Raw genomic sequence first — 17,346 nt, forward strand, 5'->3', positions numbered from 1 at the left:
CAGGGTTCATTCATTTTGAAACATGTATGAAAACTTCATTCCTTTTTATGGTTAAGTAATATTCATTGTGTGTATATGCCATTCACCACTGATTGACACTTGGGTTGCTACCATCTTTTGGCAACTATGAATAATGCTGCTATGAACAACAGTATAAAAATATCTGTTTGAGTTCCTCCTTTCACTTATTTTGGGTATATACTTAGAAGTGAGATTGCAGATCATATGGTAATTCTATACTAGCATTCTGAAAAACTTTCAAACTGTCTTCCACAGTAGCTGTACCATTTTACATATCCAACAAAAATGAATGAATGTTCCAATTTCTCCACATCCTCTCCAACACTTACAATCTTCCTTCTTTTTTTTTAACATTAGCCATTCTAGTGGGTATGGAATGGTAGGTCATTGAGGTTTTGATTTCCATTCCCCTAATAGCTAATGATGTTTAGCATCTTTTCTTGTGCTTTTTTTGACCATTTGTATGTCTAGTATCTATTCGAGACTTCTTCCATTTGTTAATTGGGTTGTTTATCTTTTTATTGTTGAATGAAGAATTTATATATTATGGCTATTAAACCCTTATCAGATATGTAGTGTACAAATACTTTTTCCCATTAATATGGTTGTCATTTTGCTTTCATGATAAAGTCCTTTGAGGGGAAAAAGTTTTAAATTTTGATGAGGTCTCATTTATCTATCTTTTTCTTTTGTTGCCCATGCTTTTTGTGTAAAGTCTAAGAAAACATTGTCTAACACAAAATCCTGAAGATCCTTCTCTATGTTTTCTTCTAGGAGATTTATAGTACTGACTCTTACATTTAGGTCTTTCTTTCATTTTGAGTTGTATTTTTGTATATGGTGTCAGGTAGGGGTCCACCTTCATTCCTTTGCAAACAGAGATCCAGTCTTCCCAGAACTATTGGTGGAAGAGACTATTCTTTCCGCATTGAGTGATTTTTGCCCCTTTGTCAAAATTCAGATGACCATAAATGTGGGTGTTGATTTCTGAGTTCTCAGTTAGATTCCATTGGTGTATATATCTTTGTGCCAGAGCCATGCTGTTTCAATTACTGTGGCTTTGTGATAAGTTTAAAAATAGGGATATATGAGTTCTCCAACTTTGAGCTTCTTTATCAAGATGGTTTTGGCTATTTGGGGACCCTTACACTTCCAAATAAATTTGATGATTGGCTTTTCCATTTCTGCAAAGAAGATTCATGGAGTTTAGATTGGTACTATGTTGAATCTTTAAATTGCCTTGGATAGAATTGACACTTTATAATATTTAATCTTCCAATCCATGAACATGGAATATCCTTCTATTTATATAGATCTTCTTTGATTTCTTTTAGCAATGTTTATAGTTTTCTGTGTACAAGTCCTTTACATTCTTGGTAAGATTTATTCCTAGATATTTTATTCTTTTAATTGCTACTGTAAATGGATTTATTTTTTTGACTTCTTTTTCTAATTGCTCATTATTCATTTATATAGAAACACTACTAATTTTGGGGTGTTGGACCCTGCCACTTTGCTGAATTCATTTATTAGCTCTGGGAGCTTTGTTGTGGATTTTCTGGGATTTTCTTTATATAGGATCATATCATCTCCAGAAAAGGAAAGCTTTACTTACTTCCTTTCTTACTTGGGTGACTTTTATTTCTTTTTCTTGCCTAATTGTTCAGCTAGAACTTTCAGTACAATGTTAAAGATAACAGTGGTGACAGTGGGCATCCTTGTTTTGTTCCTGATCTTACAGGGAAAGCTTTCAGTCTTTCATCACTACATTATATTAGTAGTGGGTTTTACCTATATGCCCTTTATCATGTTGAGAAAGTCTCCCTCTATTCCTAGTTTTCTAAATGTTTTTAATCAAGACGTGGTGCTGGATTTTGTCAAGTAACTTTTCTGCATCAATTGAGAGGATCATGTATTTTTTCCCCTTCATTCTTTTAATGTGGTGTATTAGTTTGAAAGCTGCCAGAATGCAGTAAACCAGAAAAAGAATAGCTTTTATAAAGAGAAATGAAATAAGTCACAAGTTTACAGTTCTAAGGAAGTGAAAATATCCAAATTAAGGTACCAACAAGAGGTTACCGTCATTCATGATAGGTCGATGGGTCTGGAACACCTCTGTCAGTTGGGTAGTCACATGGTTGGCATCTGCTAATCCTTTGTTCCTGGGCTCCACTGCTGTCAGCCTCTCTCCCTGTGGAGGTTCCTCTCTTTGCTTCTCTGTGGCTGGTCTTCATCTCTTGGCTTCTCTTGGCTCTATCCAGGTTCTGGCTTGCTTAACATCTCATGGCAATGTCCGCTGGGCTCCAAGCATCTTCGAAATCCATGTCTCTCTGTACGACTGTGAAATCCTTGTGTCTGATGCTCCTTTTATCTATGGTATGGACAGATGACTAAAACACATGGATTATTAATAAATATATAATAGGGGGAACAAATGTTAAAATAAATTGAGTAGATTGAAATACTAGTGATCAATGAAAGGGAATGGTAAGGGGTACAGAAAAAATAGGGGAACAAAGGTCAAAATATATTGGGTAGATGGAAATACGAGTGGTCAATGAGAGGGAGGGATAAGGGGTATTGTATGTATGAGTTTTTTCTTTTATCTTTTTGTTTCTTTTTCTGGAGTGATGCAAATGTTCTAAGAAATGATCGTGACAATGAATACACAACTATGTGATGATATTGTGAGTCATTGCTTATATACCAAGAATGGAATGTTCATATGTTAAGAATGTTCATGTTTACAGTTTTCACAATGTGACTCTGTGATTGTGAAAACCTTGTGTCTGATGCTCCTTTTATCTACCATATCAACAGATGAGTAGAACATATGGAATAAAAATAAATAATAGGGGGAACAAATGCTAAAATAAATTTAGTTTGAAATGCTAGTGATAGATGAAAGTGAGGTGTGAGGGGTATGGTATGTATAATCTTTTTTTTTCTGTTATCATTTTATTTCTTTTTCTGTTGTTTTTTTATTTCTTTTTCTAAATCGATGCAAGTGTTCTAAGAAATGATGAATATGCAACTACGTGATGATATTGAGAATTGCTGATTGTATATGTAGAATGGAATGATATGTTAATATTTTTGTTTGTTGCTAATTTTTTTAATTAATAAATAAAAAAATTTAAAAAAGAATGTTCATGTTTATATGTTGTTATGTTTTGTCAATAAAATTATATTAAAAAAATCCATGTCTCTATTCTCCATATGTCCATGTCTGTGTCAGCTCTGCTGTGAAGTTTCTGTCAGCTCTGAGGCTTCTGTCAATTCTGTTTGGCTCTCTTCAAAATGTTTCCTCCTTTAAAGGATTCTAGTAAACTAATCAAGACTCACCTGGAATGGATGGAGTCACACCTCCATCTAATTAAAGGTCACACCCACAATTGGACGTGTCACATCTCCACAGTGATAATCTAATTGAGGGTTTCCAACCTATAGTGCTTGTTCTAGTTTGCTAGCTGCCGGAATGCAATATACCAGAAACAGAATGGTTTTTAAAAGGGGAATTTAATAAGTTGCTAGTTTACAGTTCCAAGGCTGAAAAAATGTCCCAATTAAAACAAGTCTATAGAAATATCCAACCAAAGGCATACAGGGAAAGATACCTTGGTTCAAGAAGGCCGATGAAGTTCAGGGTTTCTCTTTCAAGTGGAAGGTCATATGGTGAACACGGTCAGGGTTTCTCTCTCATCTGGAAGGGCACATGGTGAACACAGCATCATCTGCTAGCTTCTTCTCCTGGCTTCCTATTTCATGAAGCTCCTGGGAGACATTTTCCTTCTTCATTTCCAAAGGCTGGTGGCTTGACTAAATCACATCTCCAGGGAGATGCTCTGATTACAGTTTCAAACATACAGAATTGAATAGGGATTATTCTACCTTTATGAAATGGGATTTTGATTAAAACATGGCTTTTCTAGGGGACATACATCCTTTCAAACCAGCACATTCCACCCTCTGGACCCTAAAAAAGACATGTTTTCCCCATATACAAAATACATTCATTTCATAACAATATCAGAGAATCTTAAACCATTTCAGTAACATTACAAATACAATGCAAGGTTAAAACCAGCACAAAATCTCAAAGTTAGTTACAAGCATGGTCTGTTCTAAGGCAAAATTTTCCTCTGGCTTTGGACTTTTGAAAACTCATTAACAAGTTATTTGCTACCAACATAGAGAGGAGGAACATTCACAGGATACATATACCAATTTCCATAGGGAGGAAGGAACTCAGGGGTCACAGGACCCATACAATTTCAAAAACCTGCAGGGCAAAGTCCATTAGATCTCAAAATCTGACAGTCATTTATCCTCAGGGCTTTAGAAAGCGGCAGTCCCACCGTTTCCAAGGGCCTACACAGAGGACCGCCTCTCTCCGAACGCAACCTTGGAGGATACTGGGGAGGCCATCTTTTTCTCAGCTCCATCCTCTCCAAGCATCGGGGCTGCACCCGGGCTCTTTGCCATCTCCAGAGCACATGCTCAACCCCTCCATGTGGTGGTAGCCAGGCTCTCCCCAAACCCCAAGGAATGTGCTTCACCCTCTCCAAGGCCTGAGGCGGTATAACTCTTCCACTACAACAAGGTGGAAGGCCCATCCTCTGCCTTTGCGGCAAACTCACCCTCTCCATGGGCTTGGGTGGGTCCATTTTCCTGGCCCGAGGCTTCTTGACTTCAGACCTCAGCCTCCAGGGTTTTGCCTCTGAAGTTACTTTTCCTCCAATGTGTTCCTTCTCTGAATCTCCCAGTCCAGACTGGCAGCGGCTCTGTTTATACAGGTCCCACAACACTCTCATTGGCTTTCTATGCAGTAGCCTTGGATCATGCCCATCAGACATAGGAGTTTCCATAAATCTTTCCTTGATAACTCCATGTACAATCCTGGCTTTCTCTGAAATCGCTGACTGGTTCCACATTTGGTTAAATCCTCACACAAGGCACTATTCTCTGCGGTCTCCCTTTCTGGAGGCCCAGAATTTTCCAGGACATCAATTTCTGGTTTCTTTGTACCCAAGAGTTCACTTTTCAGCTTATCTCTCTTTTGTCACATTTCACTATAAGCTGTGAGGAGAAACCAGGCTACACTTTCAACGTTTAATCTGGAGATCTCTTCTGCTAAATATCCAAGTTCATGGCTTTTAAAATCTGCCTTTCAGCCAAAGCCACTAGTCAACTTTGCCAGATAATCTGCCATTTTAAAACAAAACTCACTTTCCTTCCAGTCTGGAATGACACGTCTCATTTCTGTCTAAGGCTTTATCAGAAGTGTCTTTAGAGTTCACGTTTCTACCAACAGTCTCTTCAAAGCATTCTAGACCTTCTCTATCGAACTTCTCAAAACTCTTCCAGAATCTTCCCCTTATTCATTTAAAATGCCGTTCCAACATGTTTGGTATTTGCAAACTGCAGCAGCACCCCACTCTCCGGTACCAAAATGTATTAGTTAGGGTTCTCTAGAGAAACAGAATCAACAGGGAACACTCACAAATATAAAATTTATAAAAGTGTCTCATATGACCACAGGAACACAGAGTCCAAAATCTGCAATGCAGGCTGTGAAGCCGATGATTCCAGTGGAGGGTCTGGATGGACTCCACAGGAGAGGCTCACCAGCGGAAGCAGAAAGAGAGCCTGTCTCTTCTGAATCCTCCTTAAAAGGCTTCCAGTGATTAGACTGAGCATCACTCATTGCAGAAGACACTCCCCTTGGCTAATTACAAATGGAATCAGCTGTGGATGCAGCTGATGTGATCATGATCTAATTATATGAAATGTCCTCATCACAACAGACAGGCCAGCACTTGCCCAACCAGACAAACAGTTACCACCGCTTGGCCAAATTGACACATGAACCTGACCATGACCATGCTGAATCAGAATTAAAAGAAACAGATGCCACCACAAAATTGAATCGGGCTTAAACATGGCTTTTCTGGGTACATTATACTTTCAAACCAACATGTGGTGTAATACATTAAATGATTTTCTTTTGTTGAAATAGCTTTGCTAACCTGGGATAAATGCCACTTGATCATAGTGTATACTTCCTTTAATGTCCTGTTGGAGTCAATTTATCAGTGCTTTGTTGATGATTTTTTAATCTCTGTTCATAAGTTATTGGTCTATAATTTTCTTTTCTTGTGATATGTTTATGTGGCTTAGATATGAGGCTTACACTAATCTTGTATAGTGAATTATAGAGTGTTCCTTCCTCTTCAATTTATTGGAAGAGTTTGAGCAGGATTGGTGTTAATTTTTCTTAGAATGTCTTAGTTTACTAAATCTATGGGTTGGCTTTTATAATGAGGATTTATTAGTTTATGAACCTACAGTTCTGAGGCTGTGAAAATGTCCAAATCAAGGCATCATCAAGATGATGCCTTCTTTCTGAAAACAGCTGCACACTATACATTCTAATGATAAAAATGTTAGCTCTAAGATGTATTCCCTGAGATATGTTTCCTGAATTTGAAACTATCTGATAATAGGAAGGAGATTTTCCTAAGTGTCAGTCCTCCTCTCAGGAAGGTCTGCCCAAAGTGAATGCAAAGTGCAGGATCCTCCCTGTCTTTTTTGAGCCCGTGTCTTGTCCTGATCTTGGGCTTGTTAGTGGCCTTATGAGCTCCCCTGTTTACAGGAGGTTGAATTTCCCCTCTATTTCCCAGGAGACAGAACTTCTCCCTCTCCCATGTGCTCCACTCTTGGATTCAAAGCAAATAAGCCTTTGTCCCAGGCTGTCTGCCTCAATTGTTTCGTACACTGCTTTCATCATCTGAAGCTGCTTTTGCCTGAAAGGTTGTTTCTGTTAGGGGAATGCAACAGAGCGGAGTTTCCAAAGTCAGTCTTTTCTGATCATAATAAGGTCAGAGACCCACAAAGGTTGTGCAGAGCACATCCAAACTGTCCTGGAGAGAGTATGATGGAGGGGGTAGGAAGGGCATCAGGAGCTTCTTTCACATCTTCCCAAAGCTGCATTTTCTTGAAAAACCCAACAAGTGTAGCTCTTTAATTGTCCTCCACAGCTCTGAGGAAGTATACTATCTTTCAGTCTCCCCTACCACCTGTATCCAGGGGTGGAGGGAATTGGAACAATGGCCATCCTCAGAGTCAGGTCCTCAGTGATCTGAAGAAGCTAATCAAAAGCCATGATTATTCAATCAGCCCATGTTCATCCCAGATCTTATGTCTTATTCTGGCACCAGCAAGCCATCCCAGGAGCTGGACCTCACTGATGCTTGGTGCAAGAGTCAGGTCTGGGCAATGGTAACCATAATATGAAAAAGATAAATTTACTGGTATTTATTGTCACTTACCAGCCTCTTCCTTCCAGTCTTCCCTGGATGCTGTACAGTGTTTTACTTGATCTGGAATTTCAAAATAATTGATTTAGACAGTTCCTGCCTGTTTAACAATTGTTTCTGTGAAAGGAGTGAATCCTGGAGATTCTTACTCGGCCATCTTGCCCTGAAGACTCTGTGCTGGTTTGAAAGGATGTATGCACTCTAGAAAAGCCATGTTTTGATCAAAATCCCATTTCATAAAGGTGGAGTAGTCCTTATCCAATACTGTATGTTTGAAACTGTAATCAGATCATCCCTGGATGATGTGATTTAGTCAAGAGTGGCTGTTAAACTGGATTAGGTGATGACATGTCTCCACCCATTTGGGTGGGTCTTGATTGGTTTATTGGAGTCCTATAAAAGAGGAAACATTTTGGAGAATGAGAGATTTGGAGAGAGCAGAGAAAGCTGCAGCACCACAAAGCAGAGAGCCCATGAGCCAGCGACCTTTGGAGACGAAGAAGGAAAGCACCTCCCGGGGAGCTTCATGAAACAGGAAGCCAGGAGAGAAAGCTAGCAGATGACACCTTGCTCACCATGTGCCCTTCCAGCTGAGAGAGAAACTGTGACTGTGTTCGCCATGTGCCTTCTCACTTGAGAGAGAAACCCTGAATTTCATTGGCCTTCTTGAACCAAGGTATCTTTCTCTGGAAGCCTTTGATTGGACATTTCTATAGACTTGTTTTAATTGGGACATTTTCTCGGCCTTAGAACTTGGTTCTAAGAACTGTAAACTAGAAACTTATTAAATTTCCCCTTTGAAAGGCCATTCTGTTCTTGGTAATTGCATTCCGGCAGCTAGCAAACTAGAATAAACTCTTATAAGAATTTTATAGTTTTAGCTGTTATGTGTAGGTCTTTGATCTATTTGAGTAAATTTTTGTGTACAGTATGGGGTATGGCTCCAAATTCACTCTTTAGCATGTGGATATAATTTGTCCCAACATCATTTATTACTGTTTGGTAGAATTCACCAATGAAGTCACTGAATCCTACACTTCTGAAAGTGGTATTGAAGTCTTTCACTATTATTATTGAATACATTTTTCTCCCTTCAATTCTGTCAGTTTTTGCTTCATTTATTTTGACGTTCTCTTCTTTGGCTTATATATGTTTCTAATTGTTTTATCTTCTTTAACGATTGACCCTTATATTATTATAAATTATCCCTCATTGTTAGTAACAATTTTTGTCTTAAAGTTTATTTTTCTAATATTGGTTTAGCCACTTCAGCTCTCTTGTGGTTATGCTTGCATGGTACATCTTTTTTTCTTTAAACTTGTTTACATATTTGAATCTAAAGTATGTCTCTTAGACATATAGTTACTGATGAAGTATTTATATATAATTACATATAGTTACTGATAAGGTAGAATTTATGTCATTTTTGTTCCTCAATTCCTCCATTATGCTTTCCTTTTTGCTATATAGGTATCTTCTGTTGTGCTGTTTTAATTCCTGACATTTCTTTGGCTATATATATTTTTGAGTGATGTTCTTTGCTTTTGCCTCAGGGATTAAAATTACCAGTTTAATTTACAACAATTCAGTTAACATTCATACCAACATACTTTAATAGTAAACAAAATTTTGTTCCTATGTAGTTTCATTCCTTTCACTTCCTTTGTGCTATTGTCATACAAATAACATCTCTGCACATTTTTTTTGTGCCCTTTGAACACAGATTTGTAATCATTGCTTTATGCAGCTGTCCTTAAAGTAGATAGGGAGAAAAAAACAGTTACCAACAAAAACATATTGTACTGTCTTTTATATCTACCTATGCAAACACTTTTACTGGTGCTCTTTATTTTCTCATGTGGGTTTGAGTTATTGTGCAATGTCCTCTGATTTCACCTGAAGAACTTTCTTTATTATTCCTTGTAGAACAGGTCTGCTAGTGATGAAATCTGTTTTTGTTTCTCTGGGAAGTTTTAATTTTGCTTTCATCTTAGCAGGATATTTTTGGTGGATACAGAATTCTTGGGTGACATTTTTGGTGGATATGGAATTCTTGGGTGACATTTTTGGTGGATACAGAATTCTTGGGTGACATTTTTGGTGGATACAGAACTCTCGGGTGGCATCTTTCAGGACCTTGAGTATGTAATCTCACTGCCTAGGCTTCCATGGTTTCTGAAGACAAATTGGCTGTTAGTCTTATTGAAGATCCCTTGTTTGTGTTCATTTCTCTCTTGCAGATTTCAAGATTCTCTTTTTGTTTTGTCTTTCATCAATTTAATTTTATCTCTAGGTGTGTCTCATTGAGTGTATTCGACTTGTGTTTGTTGAGCTTAGATATGTATATTAACGTTTTTCATTAAATCTCAGACATGTTTAGTCATTATTTCTTCACTCTAAGTTTTATTTGTTTCATATTTGAAGGTGACAAACTGGGATATCTGAAGTTTGGTACAGTGACTGACTTGCTTGAGCCAAACTACATCTTTAATTGAACCCCAACAGGACAGTAGAATTGGTAGAAGTGAGCCAGAAAGCAGTTATGATTGTTTTAATAGTTTAGCTACAAAGAGAGAGGAACACCATTTAAAAATAGGCTAATATCACAATTCACTTATTGCATAAAATTTTAAATGAATTCTTGTACTTGCAAGGGTTTATTCTAGGCACCAATTCACATCATCGAATCAATTTTAGTGGAAAAGTTAGCACATAATTAAATATAAGCTAATAAAGAAATGAAAAGTTCAGATACTGAAGAGTCTGATGGGGAAAAATTAAGTCAGGGCAATATGATGGAATGCCTGGATGTGGGGCTCCTTTACTCAGGGTAGTCATGGAAGGCCTCTCTAAGTGGTGATATTTGAGAAATAAAGTAACCCTGCATAGATGTGCAGGAAAGGCATTTAGGGCAGAGGGAACAGCAGGTGCAAAGGCTCTAAAGTGGGAACAAATTTCGCAAGTTCCGGGGATGGAAAGAAGGCCATTGTGGCTGGGGTGTAGAATGAGGGGAGGTGTTCTGCGTCAGATCATATCATGTAGGTTGGACTCTAAATGCACTGGAAAGTCACTCGATGGTTTACAGGGGAGTACCTAATGGTTGTTCCAAGAAAATCACTCTAGCTGTGGTGTGAAGATTGGAGTGTGGAGGAGCCAGCATGGAAGTTGACATACCATTATAGCTGTTGCTTCCAAATGTAATTTGGAAATAGAATGAACTTTTTTTTAAAACATTATTAAATTGTAAGAATAACATATATACAAAAAAAGCCATAAATTGCCAAGTACATTTTAACAAGTAGTTATACAATTAGAACTCTTTGACAGATATTCATAGTAAAGGAAAAACAGGAAACAAGGTGCTCTTTTTTTAAAATTTATTTATTAATTAAAAAAATTAAGAGCAAACAAACAAAAACATTAACGTATCATTCCGTTCTACATATATAATCAGTAATTCTCAATATCATCACATAGTTGCATATTCATCATTTCTTAGAACATTTGCATCAATTCAGAAAAAGAAATAAAAAGACAACCAAAAAAGAAATAAAACAATAACAGAAAACAAAAAAGATTATACATACCATACCCCTTACCCCTCACTTTCATTTATCACTAGCATTTCAAACTAAATTTATTTTAATATTTGTTCCCCCTATTCCTTATTTTTATTCCATATGTTCTACTCATCTGTTGACAAGGTAGATAAAAGGAGCATCAGACACAAGGTTTTCACAATCACACAGTCACACTGTGAAAGCTATATCATTATTCAATCATCATCAAGAAACATGGGTTTTTTTCTTTTTTTAAGAAAAATCTGCTGTTCTAGAGTAGGATTCTGTAGGCAGATTTTCAGGATTTGACAACATTATGTAAGTTATCTAAATTAACTTACATATCTAAATTAAGGACGTCTACAAAACAAAGTAGTTGCCTGTAAATTAGTAATCAGAAACTGGTTTTAACCCAGACTCAAGAGAGTCATAATTTCTTAAGAGGAAATAACACTCGTTTCTGGAAATGGAGAGGAAGTTGGTAGCAGCATACCAGGACTGGCTCAAGGCCTTGGTCCTGCTCTAGAACAGGCTATTAAGTAGGTGCTCAAAAACGGATTTAGGTTGCTTTCTGTCAGAAGCAATAGGACTTCACAGGGAATTTTATGCCAGAGATGAGAGCAAAAGGCTCTGGGTTATGACTTAGCATTCCTTTGACACAGTATAAGGAAGAAAATCTTCAGAGAATGGTAAATGTCATCGGCCAGGGTGTCGGCGTTAGGACATGTGTGGGAGCACTGTTTGGGTGCGGACGGTTTTACTTCCTTACAGAGTATGGCAAGGTGGAGAGTGTAGGAAAGTGTAGGTTGAATTCACGCCTGTGAGTGAACAAGCCAAGTGACTTACAGTCTAGACTATGAATTACAGACCAGGGTTGCAGATATTTCACAACCCAAAGGCCCCTGACCAGAAATTCTTGCTGATTCTGTGCTAATCAGAGCTGATGAAGAAAAAGAAGGGACCATGGCAGCATTGTAAGAGTGAAAGAGCATGAACCATGGTGCTCTGTCTTGAAAGGCTGAGGTAGACGTGGAGAGTCAGAAGCAATGCAGACTTCTGAAGTCTACTCTCAAGGAAGGCAAAACCCTAGGGGTAAAGAGAAGAAGTTTCCTCAGTGAGAGCTGGCCTACGTTTTGGTTGTAAAAGGTGCTTAATGTGCTTCTGGTGTAGAAGGGTTGGTTTCAAACAAAAACCTCTGGGTGTCCATCACTGTATTTCACAGGCTCCAGTAGTTATGGAGATAGCCCTCATTTGCTTGGTTTTGGTAAAGGGAATAACGAGTGCCTGCTGTAACCAAAAGAATTTTAACCCAGTTAACTCATTCCTGTTCACGCATTCTTGGAGGGTGAGAGGAGGGTGAGGAGTTGGCGTGGAGAAGAATAAATTCAAACGCTGACATGCTTCTTCCCAGGTTTGCCTGGGAGAACGTTGACGGGCACTGTTAGGCCCAGTCCAGCAGCACTTCCAAGGATGCTTACTATAGAAGGAGGAGAAAGAGAATGGAGACTGGGCCCAAACGTGTGTGTGGTTTTTGTTTATTTGTTTGTTTGTCTTGGTGTCCCTGGGTGGCAAAAGCAGATGTTGTGTTACTCCTGTGGAGAACTGCAAAGAAATGGGAACCTACAATAAGGCAGATCACTTCATCAGAATTCAGAGGCCCTTCTCGGTAAAAATAAAGGCAGTCAGCGTAGGAGATCAGGCTGCATTTTCCAGGACCTGTGGCTAAGAGTCACGGACTGAAACAAGGGTTGTGTGAGTTGCATGGGCTGCAGGAAGAGGAAGCAAACAGGGATTTTAAGTCTAGTATTATGGAGCCTTCATGGTTGAGAAGAAGGAGAAAGAGAAGCAGCTATTGTGAGTAGAACACATTTGCAAAGAAATATCTAAAAAATATTTTAGGGACTTCCTGTGATATTCTATGCCAAGCATTTGCAAAGTCTCCTTAAGAAAGTTAAGTTGAAGAGCCTCGTTATTCAACGATTTGACAGTCAGTTTATGTTTTGTTGGAATGCTATTACATGCTTGGACTGAACCATGTGAAGCCTCAGCTTTATTCAGCTTAGACTCCGAAATATAATCGCCTCTATTCAAAAAGGTTTTAATGACTTTGCTGTCTCATTAAATTACTGTCATCTTTGATCACTCCATTCCAATGACAAACCTCATCCTTTTTTTTCAAGTATCAAATTAACAACAACAAAATACTACAACAACAATTAAGATAACAACAGCACTAATAGCAAAATATGTAGTATTTGTTATGTGTCAGATACTGAGTCAACAATTCTACGACGTATTATTATTGCCCTATTTTAGAGTTGAGGTTACTGAGGCACAGAGTTTGAGTAACTTGTCTTAGCTTATACAGCTAGGAAGTGGCACAGCAGAGACCCAGACTCAGACACTCTTCTTCCAGAGTCTATGCTTTTTTCTAGTACACAAGTGTACATGAAGTTAGTATCTTATTCACTACTTGTGGCATCATGTATCTGCTCAGCATAGCTAATTTGAAAAGTTAATTGGCAACATAGCTGTTTTGCAACACCAAACTAAGACTTGGCTGAAGCAATAAGGCTATTTTTGCTTTAAATCTGTGATTCAATTCAAATGTAACAAGATGACCCACTTTACCAACTTGTGGTATTGTACAGCCACAACACTTTTATATTTTTAATTAAATGCTTGAGAACTGTCACTTGAGTATCTTATTTTGGTACGTCCCCCTTGCAGCCTTCAATACCTAAATCTGCCTTAAATTGAACTCTAGAATGTACTCAATCCAAAGACAGCTCGGTCCTGCTTCAGATCTCTAGTCAGGCGCTGGGACAACTGGATTTCCAAAACGAAAAGAGTGAAGTTGGTAACCTATGTCAAACTAAAAGCAAAATTTAACTCAAAATGGGTTGAAGACCCAAATGTAAAAGCCAAAACCATGACAAATCTTACCAGAAAACACAGGTATAAATCTTCATGATTTTGAATTAGGCAGTGGCTTCTTAGCTATAACACCAAATGCATAAGCAACAGAAGAAAAAATAGATGAATTGACCTTCAATCAAAATTAACAACTTTTGTGCTTCAAAAGATATCATCAAGAAAAGTAAAAGACAATCTACAGATTGGGAGAAAATATTTGCAAATCATCCATCTAATAAGGTACTTGTATCTAGAACATACAAAGAACTCTTACAACTCAATAATTAAAAGACAACCCAATTTCCCTCAACAAATGAATGGATAAACAAAATGTGGTATACATGCAGTGAGATATTATTCAGTCATAAAAAGGAAGTAAATTATATGATGTGTCAACATCAATGAACCTTGAAAACATTATACTGAGTGAAGCATGCAAAACACATAAGAACAAATATTGTATTATTCCATTTACACCACTTGCATGAAATATCTAGAAGTAGCAAATTAGTAGAGACAGAAAGTCAATTAGAGTTACTACAGAATAGAAGAAGAGGGAAAAGAGGGGGTTGTTGCTTGGTGGATAGGATGGTTAGGTTCTTTGTAAACTTGGCCAAGTGATTATGCCCAGTTGTCTGGCCTGACCGTTGCTGCAAGGGTATTTCATGGCTGGGTGATAAACTGGAAGGCTGGTGTATTAAATCATCAGTCAGTTGATTGCATCCGTGGCTGATTACATCTGCAATCAACTAAGGCGTGTCCCCCACAATGAGATCATTTGAAAGCTTTTAAGGGAGAAGAGGGACTCTTTCACTGCTTCTTCAGCCAGCGAGCCTCTCCTGTGGAGTTCGTCCAGACCCTTCATTGGAGCCGCCAGTTTCACAGCCTGCTCTCTGGGTTTTGGACTCTTCCATTCTCATGGTTGCATGAGACATTTCTATACTTTTCATATTTACAGATCTCTCCTGTTGGTTCTGTTTCTCTAGAGAACTCTAACACGGTGGAGGAACAGAGTATCTCTAAATTAAAAATATCGTGACATTAAAAAGTGGGCAAAGGATTTGAATAGACATTTCTATAAAGAATATACACAAATGGCTAATAAGAAAATGAAAAGATTCTCAACACTCATTAGGGAAAGCAAATCAAAACAACTGGAAAACAAACAAAACAACAACATGGAGATACCACTTCACATCCACTAAGATGGCTATAATAAAAATGTACAATAACAAGTGTTGGAGAGGATGTGGGGAAATCGGATCCCTCATACATTGTTATGGAAATGTAAAATGGAGTAGCTGCTGTGGAAGAAGTTTGGGAGTTCCTCAAAAGTTAAACATAAAGTTACAATAGGATCAGCAATTCCACTCCTAGCTATTCATGCAAGAGAAATTGAAAACCCATTTACACAAAAATTTGTACATGAATGTTCATAGCCATGTTATCCATGATAGCTCAAAAGTAGAAATAACCCAAATGTCCATCAACCGATGAATGGATAAACCAAGTGGAATATTTGTACATATTTACGCAAAAGAATATTATTCAGTCATAAAAAGGAATGAAGTACTGACTGATATACTCCATAAAATAGATGATAAACATTGAAAATATGCCAAGTGAAAGAAGCCAGATATAAAAGGCTACATAGAATATGATTACATGTATATGAAAAGTCCAGAATGAGTATAATCATAAAGACAGAGGGTAGACTAATGGTTGCCAATGGCTGGGGGGAGGAAAGAATGGGGGTACTGCTAAACAGGTACAGGGTTTCTTTGCAGGGTGATGAAAATGTTCTCAAATTAGACAATAGTGATGGTTGCACAACTGTGTGGATATGCTAAATATTACTAAATTGTACAATTTAAAATGCTGAATTTTATGGCATGTGAATTATATCTCAATTTTAAAAAATTTCTAGGCAGAGAGAACAAAGCTGCTCCTTCCACTATTGCCATGGTATTATACTGCCACCTGCTGTCAGCATTGAGGAATGGACACACACAGTCCAAACAAGGTTTATACTATATAAAGCTTCTGTGACGGTCTCCTGTTCAGATCTCACCCAGGCTACAGGCGTGCCCCATGCTTGAAGTCTAAGGTCAAAGTTGAGACTTTGGGAACCCCATTTCTAATGGCTTAATATTGAAAAGCTTCTATTCTCGGTCACACACTGTCCAACTACTAGCTCTCCTTCACAGACTGAGATTCTTGGCTAAATCTGGTTCTCAGATTAACGGAGAAATTCACACTCCTTGTCAAAGCATCTCTGCTAAAAGGAAATATCTCTAAGCATGTATTGAATGGTTAAAAACTATTTAAATTGCTACATGCTATAAAGATGTTGATAAACATTGAAAACATGCCAAGTAAAAGAAGCCAGATATAAAAGATGTAAGGAGAAATATTGAGTAATTTTACTGTCTTGGGATAGAAAACTTCCAGTGATTTTGCATCAGTTCTCTCTTGTATTATTTAACCCCGTGTTTACAATCAAAATATTAAAAAGCTCTATAAATGAAGATGGTCATCATAGTATTATTGATAATAGCAAAAATCAGAAATACGCAACAGTGAAAGTTTTATACACATTTGTTGAAACTCATATACTAGTTAAAAATTGTAAATAAAACGCTATGTAACAACATGAAAATCCCTATGCTTTAATGAAAAATGACAAAAGCACATATTTTTGTGTGTATAAATACTATATACATATACACACATATATTCACACATTCACAAAATTATAAGTGATCCACATATAAGTTGAAGTCATATGTCATTGGATACTTGAAGTAAATGTGCTTTAATCCTGTCACCCCTATTCCATAAAATATGTTCAATATCTACACCGAGACGTCTCTCGATTCCCAGGGCACATATTCTCATGGTCACTTTTTCCCTCTTGTTTCTTTAAAAATTATATGAGAGTTTATAATGTGTGTATAGAATTTAAAATGCATTGGTTATTTCCATCAGGAATCAGAAATCTACTCAATCGCTTCAACTGAAGAGGTTTTAATGATGACATTATTAAAGGTGCATGAGGGTGACTAAGAGAACCGTTAAGTTGAGGCATCCAGATACTAACAACAGCAAAAGCCTGTACCATCCGTAGGCTAAAGAACAAGGAGATGAAATAGTGTTTTCAGGACCTGGGGAGAAGGAGCCATGGAAAAGGGGCTCTTCATCAGAAACTGCAGCTGTTGGCCACCAGCTCAGCTCCAGAGAGCAAAATTCTCTCCTCCTGCCTCTCAATGCCCACACCCACTTAGACATCAGCTAAGGAGAGTACAGATGATGCTTTCCTAAGTGGTCAGCCCCTGGGATATAGAACAGGGCAGGGAAGGGAGGAGAATGGATATGAGGAAAGGGAACCAAAAACCCAGATAATGTCCTGGTTTGTCTACCCAGCATTTATTCTTGCCCTTTGCTCATCCCCTCTACATGGAAAACATGGAGTTCCATCAGCCATCATATTGTCTTGAGGTGATATCAGTTCAGGTATATTCCCACTTAGA

This window comes from Tamandua tetradactyla, chromosome 2 (genome assembly GCF_023851605.1).
Source record: "Tamandua tetradactyla isolate mTamTet1 chromosome 2, mTamTet1.pri, whole genome shotgun sequence".
NCBI lineage: Eukaryota > Metazoa > Chordata > Mammalia > Pilosa > Myrmecophagidae > Tamandua > Tamandua tetradactyla.